This window comes from Zootoca vivipara, chromosome 11 (genome assembly GCF_965207765.1).
Source record: "Zootoca vivipara chromosome 11, rZooViv2.hap1.1, whole genome shotgun sequence".
Lineage (NCBI taxonomy): Eukaryota > Metazoa > Chordata > Lepidosauria > Squamata > Lacertidae > Zootoca > Zootoca vivipara.
In genome coordinates, this window is record NC_142594.1 from 20,306,503 (window position 1) to 20,318,669 (window position 12,167).

General features: G+C 39.4%; 1 protein-coding gene across 19 annotated transcripts in view; it reads left to right on the top strand.

Annotated features, from left to right (window-relative positions):
• TBC1D5 (TBC1 domain family member 5) overlaps positions 1-12,167 on the top strand; it is a 247,210-nt gene that overhangs the window by 28,491 nt on the left and 206,552 nt on the right. The window lies entirely within an intron of this gene.

Consider the following 12,167-nt stretch of genomic DNA (forward strand, 5'->3'; position numbering starts at 1 on the left):
TCGTATGTTCTCATTGAAAAAGAACCACACCTTTCACTTGTGGTAGTTGGGCCTTCCTGAGCACCAATAATAGCTCTCTTCTGTGCCAAATCGTTTGTATGCTTTTATCTTCGGTTTGTTGGTCCACTTTACATCAGAGTAGAAACTAACTGATGAATACAAAAAGCATGAAGAAGACGCTTTACATTGGAAATGTTTTATAAAAGCTTAAACATTTAGTGGGCATTGTACCTTTATGGTATCTTTAATATGATACAATTAATTTGCAGCTCATGTGTGCTACCAGATGTATAATGCTATTCCCATGAGATTTAGTATACATGTCAGTTAAAACAAATTTAAACTGTATGCCTGGTATGCTATAGGTTTCTATAAGCATTAGAAATTTCTTAGTATTGTAAGAATTTTGATAGAATTGAAGAAAGCAAAGTTTATTTCCACATGGACCATTGAAAATTGTCTGTCTTAAAGAATAATCAAGGGCTTAATTAACAGTGCAATCCTATGCATGTCAGATCAGAAATAAGTTTCATTAAGTTACTCTCAGGTAAGTGAGCATTGAAGTGTAGCCTAAGAATCTTTTTAGTTAAAATATATGTGTTTATCTTTTCTTTCATTTTTTTTAAGAGAAAGGGACAACTAAATGGAAGGGAAAATGTTAACTTGTAGATTTTGAATGTCAGCATGACCTGTTTTTGTTTAGGAATGACATATTTGTCATTCTGATGAAGCTGCTTTCTTTCATACCTTACTGTTGACAGAATTGGACCTACCGGTACTTTCTCCATTTATTATGATAATGGCATAGTGGATGTCATATGCTAGTAGAATTCTCTCTGTCTATTACTACACTGCGTGCATAGTACATTTTGTTGCTTTCCTCTGGAATTAACTGCTTGTTTTCAGTGTATATGTTGGTGGAGTGATTTGTAGCAAAAGATGTAACTGTCCAAATGAACTTTTGAGAATAATGTTATTTTATCAATGTAAATATATGTGCTAGGCACAGAGAACAAAAGTCCACAAGTATCCTTAAATGGAACCTGCTCAAATTCTGTTTTAGAGCAGGGGGAAGTATGTTGCTGCTCCCCCCCCCATTAGCAACAGAAGACAGAAGCAGCAATCCCATTACAAAAGTAAAAATTGGTTTGGATCCAAACTTAGTCATGCTTGGATTATACCCATTGAAATAAATGAGAATTAAGTTTGACATACAGTCATTACTAAGTCCAGATCTAACCCAACAAAAGCAGCAATAATACACTATAAGAGAAATAGTAAGACAGGGACAAATCATTTCACTGATACCTATGCCTCATGGGTTTCTAGGAGGACATTGCAAAGCTAGGGTGTTCTTACCAAGGAGACCTGCTCTCTGATTACTGCTTGAGTAATCTCTCCAGCTAGAGTAACCTGGGGAAGTTCCTCTATAGATTATTTCAAAACTGATAAGAAGGATTGTGTGGGAGAGATGCTGAGAAAGCCTGCATTGAATCCTATGGAGGCCTTATGTGAATGGAAGGAGAGAGAAAAGTCTCACCTATTCTACCCCCCCCCCACCTACTTACTTCCTCTCATTCAGAGTCAAGTTGACTACAGGAAAGGTGTCTTGAAGTGCTATTGTAGCTGCCTCATAAGAAGAACATGAGTGTTACCAGTTCTTGACAGCTGCGAGACAGCCTCAGGGCATCTTGCTAAAATTTCAAATTTAATTGTACAGTACACTTCCTTTAACAAATTGTGTTCCCAGCTATAATTATAAAAAGTTTACTCTACACGCCTCTAGTCTGTTCCTTTTATTTGTATCCACCTATATATCTCTTGCTATAGGATAAATCTATCCATTGGGGTTTAGTGATCTATGTAAAGCAGTGTTTTTTTTTCCTTTTACAGGAAAAAGGGAATCTTTAGCGCCATTCTTGGATAGATACCAGTGATCCTTTTTCAGTCAAATAACTATTCACTTATTTATTTCTTTTATAAATTGCTTCCTATAAGGCACCCTAAAGCGATTTACAGTATAATCGCATATGTAAAAGAGATACATATATAAAGAAATTTGAAAAACAGTTATAAATATAATATCAGCTTAAAGCACATAGAGAAAACCAGTTCAACTCCAAAACATAAGCCAGCTAGGATAAGGATACTAGAATGCTTGTTGAAAGAGATAATTTTTAACATGCACAAAAAATACAATAAAGTCCCTGTCTCGTATGCCATAACAGGGAGATCCAAAGGGCAGCTGCCACCACACTAAAGGCCCAATTGTGACATCGTGCTAAACAAAATGCACAAAAACCAGGCGTCCTTTTATTATTGGGAACTAATTTCCATTGTGTATGGATACTAGGGAAGAAGTAAGAAGATGTTACTGAAGAACTAAGAGGGGAAATACAACATGTCCTAAATGATCCTATACTTTGTCTGTATTTCATAAGTTATTATTTCATTAGGTTTACATACATGTAAGATTGTATATTCTAAGGCATATGGTGTTATTCATATGTCACCTGATTTTGAATCCAAATCCAAACAGATCCAATAGTTATTCTATTTCTGAGAATGCTGGAATAATTCTAGAATATGACTAAGTATGCATTCACTAGACCAATTAGTGATGTGAAGTTTAATCACTGCTTCACTATTATTACTGTTGAATTACTTTTTGCATTTGTATGTTTTATGTATGGTAAGCAACATGCTGTAAGGCAGTAGGAGAACAGAAAACTCTAATGTTGTTTATATTAGGAAAAAGTGCAGGTTTGTCAAACACCCATCTGTTTTATGCATCTCTTTAAATGTATCTCTTTAATTATAACACAAGCTATCATATTAATATAGTGCTTAATTTGAAAATGTATTAAAACACTTTTAAAATTAGTACATTTTGGATCATTTAATATTTGTTACCTATTTTCAGAAAAAAAAACTAAACAAAAGAGGCTACAGCTGAGTATTCAGTCGGGTATAGTTGATAGTTACCTTGGCATTTAAACAGACAAATAAAAGTCATATTTAATGCTGCTTTGATAAAATAGCATTATAAGTGAAATCTTTAAAATATTCTTTTATGGTTGAAATATACTTTGGATAAATAGTACTCAGCCAGCCTATTAAAATAATTTTGTGTCTACATTGTTTGTTTTGAGTAGTATTTTTCCACAACAATAATTGGTTGACACTGTTTGACCTTAACGCTCAGCAACAGTATTTAATGAACTGATGTAGGGAATAAAGTTTTGATAAATAAGGCAATTTTCTTGAAACCTTTAGAAATCTTCTTGAAGTCTCTTAGTGTTAGATTGACATCTTTTCTTTCAAAAAAGAGTAAGTGAATAATTTAAGGGTGTATTTCATGTTTTTAGATCTTCATTCTGTCATATAAATAATAGACTGTTCAAAAGCTGAAGTTCCGGCAGGTGCTGTGTTTACATATAACTTCAGCAGGAAAAAGATACCTCTTCCTTCCTTCTTTCTTATGGTAGCTGGACGGAAGTGTGAAGTCATAAAGCAGTTAGATTTCTCAACAGGATAAGTGAGATCAGAATTCTCACATTGAGCCACTAGTACAGAAATCAGCAGAACATAAATATGGATGGGTACATAGCTGGTTCTGCCCCAGTGAATTCCTTAGGGGAGTATGTGAAAGAGGGCCTTTTCAGTAGTGTCTACTCCTTATGGAATTCTCTTCCAAGTGGTTTAGTTATGGGAAAAAGCTTCAACGAGCTCCAATGCTGAGTGCAAAGTGTTCCATCTTCAAAGCACAGCCATCTTAACATCAGGCTTCACAGGTTTATTGAACACAGAACCAAGTTCATGAAAAAACTAAGCCCACTAATCTTGAATTGCTTTAGAACTGCCACATATGTTAATTTGTCCTGTTTCTGATTTTTGTTTTACAAAGCTTGCTGTGCTTTCTCCCATGCCAGATTAATCTCATTGGACACAATAGTTTTTCTCACACTCTGTGCTCTTATATTGTTTCACGCCACCCCAATCTCTGAGTGGTGCGAGATTCCAGGGGTTTCAGACACTTACATAGGGTTCATGTTTCCTTTTGGAAATGAGGCACAGTGGAGACTGTGGTGGTCTTTATGATATTTGGTTTATTTACACATATATACAACTTGAGACTACAATGGACAGGCTCACAGCATTAACACCCCAAGAAGGTCTTGCTTCTCCCAGTGGCCACAGCCTTAAATTCCAGCAGGCCTTAGATTTTAGCAGGCATGCCTCTGTCTCTCAGCTGCCCAGCCTGCTTTCAGCTTCTAGCTAACACACCTCAACTCTGAGTTTTGTCTTTCTAATTAACACACAGTTGAAGGAGGGGGGACACCCATTTTCTATCTGGCACCGGTCCACTTCCTTTGTTACCTTAACGACCCATACTCAGGCCATTACTAAGAAACTTGCCTGCCTATTCCAGCAATTGAATGCTTGTTGGAGCCAGGAATTAGAAGGGACTCTGGCATACAGGCTTCCTGCACCCCCCTCCAAAAACCCCCAGCAACCTCACACCAATATTGTATTTGAGGGAGAAAGAAAAATCTATCATCTACCTACCTACCTACCTATCATCCATCTATCCATTTATCAATCATCTATCTCAGTTACACTCGTCTATGAGTCAGAGATGTTTTGACCTCACAGCTCTTCACACCAGAGGCTTGCAAGAAAGAGAAAGAATACAAGTCACTAAGACAGGCAACACCAAACAGGTACTCACCATAAAGTATATATAGGAGACCTAGTGGAGCTCTGGATCACTCAAATTTCTGGACAAAAAAACTGTACCCTGAAGCATCCATTGGTTGCTTAATGCACAAAAATGGACCACAGTGGCACCAATTTTCCTTTCTATCACTGCACAGAATAAAAAGCTGGATGGTACTGTATAACAATACAGTACCATCCAGTATAGGAGGGCACTTAGGAATGGGATGTCCCAAAGCTGCCCCTAATCCTTTCAGAGATCTTTCACTTTATTCTAATTCTATCAGCAAAAGTATTGCTTGGAAATGCTACCATGTCTATCCTTGGACAACTTTTTGCAGTTTTGTGTTTAGCCATGTTAAGTCCACAACTTTGGTCCACCACATGGTTGTTGAAACCACTATGGATTATTTTAAACACCAGCTAAGTTGATTTGAGCCCTTCAGATAATTTTTTCATAAAAACAATTTTGGGTGACTTTTAAGTAATGTTTTGTGCTGTGGTACTTAAAAGTCCTGTTTTCTCCTCTCATCATTATTGTTGTCTACTACTTCTGAAGACACTCATAATTCCACTGGTAAATGGAAGATGGAAGTTCTTCGGTTTTAAATTTATTTTGTATTGCTTAGAGTTGCAATAGGAATTCTACACCCTATACAGTGAATTAGTGTGCCTGTGCATCAGAACAATTTTCATGCCTCACTCAATTCCTAATGTAAATTAGTAGGAACATTGGTTATCCATTTGAGAAATTGAGTTGGTATAAAAATAAAAATGCACTTATGGTGTGTGGTGCTTTGTGTATCATCTTGGGAGTGTTTTTCTGTTTATCTGTCACTTGCATTAGAAAAAGCAATCACTGGCTGCAGGTGACATTAAAAATTAAAGGTTAACCTCAATTTCTTTACTGACCAGACTTGGGGCAGAAAGTTGTTCTGGATTCATGCATGGGTTTTGGAACTGTCAAAAGGCAAGTTGGGAAATTTGACTTGTTTAATGTTTTACTCCTTAACATATGCATGCGATTTTATTACTATCTAGCACTGTCTTGAATTGGGTACTCTCAAACATTTTTTATTGTATGCATTTGCTTGAAGCTTGAAATGAAAGCAATTCTCTTTACTTGTTTACATGATGCTCAGTGATCCTAACTGACTGGCATAAATTTGGAAAACTACTTTGAGATAATATGAATAAATGAAATATTTAGCTTCTTCATTGTTAACTAGTTGGAAATAGATTAATCTTGCACTGGAATTTGTGAAATAATCTCCAAATGAATACTCACAGGAAATTGTTAACAGGTCTAAGTGTCAGCGCTTAATGGATAGTGCAAGGAAGGTCTCTATTTGTGCCAAGAATATGCATGGTGCTGACATGTCCTAATCTGGGCTTGGATAGAATTAACTTGAAAGAAAACTTTTTTACATGCATTCTCTTCAATAGTTAGTCAAGGAAGCATCTGATAGCATATTAAACACTGAGTAGTCTCTAGGTGTTCTTAAGACAACTTTCTCAAACTATTTTCTGATTGGGCTGGTATGGTATGTTAAGGAAATAATGTATTACCTTCTGTATTTAACATATATGTTATTTAGTATGTGAACAAAAGCATATCTTAAGTTGTGTTTTCTTAACAAAATAAAAAAATTCCTTCAGTAGCACCTTAAAGACCAACTAAGTTTTTATTTTGGTATGAGCTTTCGTGTGCATGCACACTTCTTCAGATACACTTGAAACAGAATTGTCAGACCCTTATATATATACAGAGGGTGGTGGGGGTGGGTGGGAATGGGTGATGGGCTGATGGGAATGGTAAACCTGTGGTAAACCTGTTAACGACCGCTGATGACTGCAATTAGTCCTGGGGGGGGGGCAAGCAAGGGCTGAGGCCGCTAAAGAAAGCTTGATCATGCATAATGAGATAAGAATCCAATGTCTTTATTCATCCCAGGTGGCTCCATGGTTTTAAGCTTGGTAATGAGTTCTAATTCAGCAATTCAGTGTTTTCTTAAGTTGAATATATACCTTCTTTGTGTTCGCATGCTTTTATTTATATATTACACACACACTCTTTTTAAAGGGTGTGTGGCAAAATATAATAAATATAATAAAGATTGTGGAAAAAACCCCACAATCTTAAACTGTCCATACTGAAATTTGGGGATGAAACATATTAGAAATCTAAATAGTGCTTAGATAGATGTGGCAACCTTAAGGGGTTGCTGCTCAGCTGATAATAGCACCAAGCAGATTCCAAAGCTAGTAAGATAAAATACGGAAATGGGTTATAATGTCAGGCTGGTCTTTTGGCATCGGTCTGTCATGGGAAATAATAGAGAAGTGTGCCTTTGGGGGTGAGGTCCAATAAGAAGTGTTATCAGCAGTGCTGAGACTTCTTTGCTCACACGCAGAAATTCAGTATATGCACTGTTTCCGAGCATTAAACTGAATGGGGAAATCCACCAACTCTGGACTGTGCTTCCAGTCCATATGTAGCATAATATTAACCTGAGTTCAACTTTGAATTTGGAATACTTTTCAAAGCTTGGAATTTTATGTGTATATTGAGCAAAAATGCTTTCAGGATTAGAGGCAGCCTATTGCAGAATGCCAGTTTCTGGGGATAATCAACAGTCACCCTCATGTCTGCTTGTGGATTTCTCAGTTTACTTGGCTAAGTTCCTGATTTACATGGAACATTGGCCTGAATTTTTCCCAATGATTGGTTTGTTTGTACTGAAGGGGCTACAAGATGAATGACCCCAGGTTACATGCTACTTGGCCTTCTCTGGGGAAATGGTGCAGAGTGTGTTAGTGAACGTTTGTAAACTTTTGATAATCCTAAGGCCAGGGAAGTTCCCTAACCAATGCATCTGCTGACTGCAACCGTGATGGAATATGCCATCTCCTTGCACCTTCTGGATATAGCCTGGAATGAAGCTGCTATAGTGGACCAGTTTAGTGGACAGGCCAGCACAATTTAAGAAGCCTTGCACCCTTTAGTAGTGGCCAAGCCAGAGTCCATATGGCTTGGAGGAGCCTGGCTCCAATCAGCACACTTTGCTAGTCTCTGCTCTTCAAAAGATCAACCCTGGTTGTGTTGAGGAATCTCTGTTCTAACGTTGTGATATCCACAGCTGAGGAACAGATGAAGAGGGTTCTCACATTCCACATTGGTCTCTCTCCACTAGGCCAGCACCTTTGAAATGCTGGGGACTCTAGCCTACATGGCCTAAACCAAGTGCCGTAAGTGAAAATTGGTGCCTCATTTCATCATTCATGCTTGAGTAGCCCACTGGAAATGGTAAGCACTTAGAACAGCTGACATATAATGGTGTATTCTCACCTCACTTATCTTTTGTCCTGAGGTTTCCCTTGCTGACAACCCATATCACCTTCATCTCCTGGAAAGCCTAAATTTTGGATTCTGGCACAGACACAGTTTCCTGTGGATGACCTGTGCTATACACGCAGCATTCAACGAACCCTCTAGTGATGTGCCCACCCCAAAATCTTGAGACTTGTGCTATGTCCTTTTGAAACCGATTCTCCCCCCCCTCCCCCCTTTGTCGCCCTAGTATTATTATTGTACCTTACACTTGATTTCAGGGACCTGTATCCTTGTCTATCTGCACAGTGGGGGTTTATTGACAAAAAAAATTACACCAGGCACCCCCAAACCTCGGCCCTCCAGATGTTTTGGACTACAATTCCCATCATCCCTGACCACTGGTCCTCTTAGCTAGGGATCATGAGAGTTGTAGGCCAAAACATCTGGAGGGCTGCAGTTTGGGGATGTCTGAATTACACCATGGCTTTAGCTACACCTCCGCCTTGACCATGTTATCTCCCAAACTCTTTTTGAAGCAGAAATCCATACGTTTCTGACTCCAATGACTACCACACCTCGAACACTATCACCTCAAATAATTCAACTGCTGTGATCACTAAACACTTGAGAATGCAGCTATCTACACCAAGTTAGAACTGTATGGGGTTTATAATCTTGTTTGGATTAGAGAAAAGGATGAATGGAAAACTGAGTGTGAGACGTGAGTCCACTTTCAGTGTCTGAAGAACGACATATTCCACGAGATCTAAAACTCTCCAGCAGAGTGTAGTATCTGTCTTTCAGTGCTTGCAGGACCAGCAATATTGATATTGATATGACTTGGTAGCTTTATTTTTGCAGCACCGGGAACATGTTTCCCAGGCACAATCCTGCGCTTCTTGCTCGGCTGTCCTAAGTCTATTTACTGTGAAATAAGTTCTGTTGAACACACTGGGATTTTCTTTCAAGTAAATAGGTTTATAGTGCAGTCATGTACATGTCTGCTGAAGAGTAAGCCACCTTAGTTTGATTAGGTTTATTTCTAGGTAAGTGTGTATAGGATTGTTGCATTACAGTTGATTAGTTTCCCATCTTACATTTTGTGAGTATCAACAAAAGCGTTGGTGTTGTGTAGTAGCAAGCAAACCTCTTGCTTGAAGAAACTTGTATTACCTGCCTCGAGTGTATTTGAAAGTCAGTGACCTCAGTGTTACAGACAGGCCCAGGTATTAAGTTTCAGACCTAGTCTACCACTCCAGAGTCTTTTTGCTTTGGAATTGGGTCAACTCTGTGTGTGCTGCTATCACATAATGATTTCAGTCTATAAACATGTAGCTGAATGGTGCATAAAACAATGCTGCATATAGAGGACTATTAAATGCCTTGAATTTTAGCCAGTGTCTTCAGAATGATAATGCCAGTAGATAAAACAAGACTGAAACTTATTTTTTTTAAATGTAAGGTAAAGGTAAAGGGAAGGGACCCAGGTGGCACTGTGGTTAAACCACTGAGCCTAGGGCTTGCTGATCAGAAGGTCGGCAGTTCGAATCCCTGTGATGGGGTGAGCTCCCGTTGCTTGGTCCCAGCTCCTGCCAACCTAGCAGTTCGAAAGCACATCAAAATGCAAGTAGATAAATAGGAACCGCTGCAGCGGGAAGATAAATGGCGTTTCCATGTGCTGCTCTGGTTTGCCAGAAGCGGCTTTGTCATGCTGGCCACATGACCTGGTAGCTATACGCCGGCTCCCTCCCTTTACCTTTTAAGGGAGACCTGACCATTAGGTCCAGTCGTGACCGACTCTGGGGTTACGACGCTCATCTTGCGTTATTGGCGTACAGCTTCCAGGTCACGTGGCTAGCATGACAAAGCCGCTTCTGGCGAACCAGAGCAGCACACGGAAACGCCGTTTACCTTCCCGCTGTAGCGGTACTTATTTATCTACTTGCACTTTGCCGTGCTTTCAAACTGCTAGGTTGGCAGGAGCTGGGACCGAGCAACAGGAGCTCACCCCGTCGCGGGGATTCGAACCGCTGACCTTCTGATCAGCAAGCCCTAGGCTCTGTGGTTTAACCCACAGGGCCACCCGCATCCCTTTTATACTTTTTATCCTTTTTATACCTTTTATCCCTTTTATACACCTGCGTACTGTTATAAACATGCAATGCAAACTCTGCAATAAAGTTTAGACTTATTAAGGAAAGTAGTACTACTTTGACATGATCATTGTCAGCAGTCATCTGTAGCTGAACTCAACTATGCTGGCCTGCAGTAGTACAGTGTTTCTCAACCAGTGTGCCTCCAGATGTTTTGGGACTACAACTCCCATCATTCCTGACCACTGGTCTTGCTAGCTAGGGATGATGGGAGTTGTAGTCCCAAAACATCTGGAGGCACACTGGTTGGGAAACACTGCAGTAGTAGTGTGGCTTGCACCAGCAACAATATACATAAGAATTCCTCTTAAAGTAGCCTTTCATTATACTGTATGTATCTTTTCCTACTCCCCTCTGCCCAGTGGAGCTTCCACAAATTGTTACAGGCTTACAGTCAACTTGATATTGATTTTAAAAAAAACCCCAAACAGTATTCAGAGGAACTATGAATTACTGTTTGCAAATATAAAATCATAATTTACATAAAATGTTAGGAGTAAGCCATTGTGAATATCAATATGTTTATTCTCAGACCTGTAATTTTTCGACCAACGGGTGATGCAGAATGATTCTGATACTTTCCCACCTATTAAAACAGGTTGGGTCTCTCTTTTTTTAAGTGTCGATGTTAACTATGAGAAGGAGTTTGTGTGCCTCCATTAAGTGGCATCAAAATAAGGTAAGAATAACAAGCAGGTGAGTGTAGCAGCGAATTACCTAAATTCAGATGCTAATTATCAGCACAAGGACAGTTGCCTCCCACAGATGCAACTATTGTTGGGAGTTTTCGGATGCATAATAAAATTGCTCATGCACCAGTTGAGGATTTTTTTTTACTGATCACTAAAAATCACTAAAAATACTTTGCTCCTTTTAGGCAATGGAGGCTGTGGGTATTATGTTTTATTTTTCCGTACTTGTTAACCTTGAAAAGTTTCCTATATAACTTATTAAGACTGTTTTAGAGATTTATACTTACTATGTTGAGAGTTTGTATCCACAATGGCTATGTTCTGCCTCCATTGTCAGAAATGGTATTCCTCTGAATGCCTGCTGATGTGAATCACAAATGGGGACAGTGCTGTTGTGATTTTAGGCTTCCCAGGGGCATATAGTGGGCCGCTGTGAGAACAGGATGCTGGGCCAGACTGGCCATTGCCTGATCCAGCAAGGTTCTTCTTCAGGGTTGGCCCACCCATGAGGCAGGGTGAGGCAGATGCCTTGGGTGGCGGAAGCCCAATAGGTGGTCCCCCCATGGGCGCCTTACTGCTGGTGGAGAAGTGGCGTCAGCTTCGAGCAACATCTCATGAGTACCCACAGAAATCCTGTGAGATCTCGCAGAGTACACGATTTTGAGAGATCTTATCAGAACCTGCTGTCACCCTGCTCTTCCTATGTTCTTATTTGAGAGCTTCTTTTAAAATGTTTTTAGCTGTGAACACACTTATGAGGATCTAAGTCCAAATGATTTGCGTTCTAGGGCTACAGTTTGGGGAGTACTGTCTTGAGGGTAAGTTGAAGTCAGTGAGACTTGTATAGAATAACCATTCACATGATTGCCCTTCCCATTAACGTATTCAGATGTGGTTTTTATTCCATGTAAAAAACATACAGTGGTACCTCGGGTTACAAACGCTTCAGGTTACAAACTCCGCTAACCCAGAAATAGTACCTCGGGTTAAGAACTTGGTTTCAGGATGAGAACAGAAATCATGCTCTGGCAGTGCGGCGGCAGCAGGAGGCCCCATTAGCTAAAGTGGTGCTTCAGGTTAAGAACAGTTTCAGGTTAAGAACGGACCTCCGGAACTGTATTTGTCTCAAATTTTGATTTGAATTCCTTGTGAGGAAAGGTAGAGTAATTTAATAATTTTGCTTCTGCCTTGAGTTAAGATAATGACTTTGATTCAGCGCAAGCACAGGAGGGTACTTTTGTATGTGCAAGCAGCCCTCCTGAATTCTAC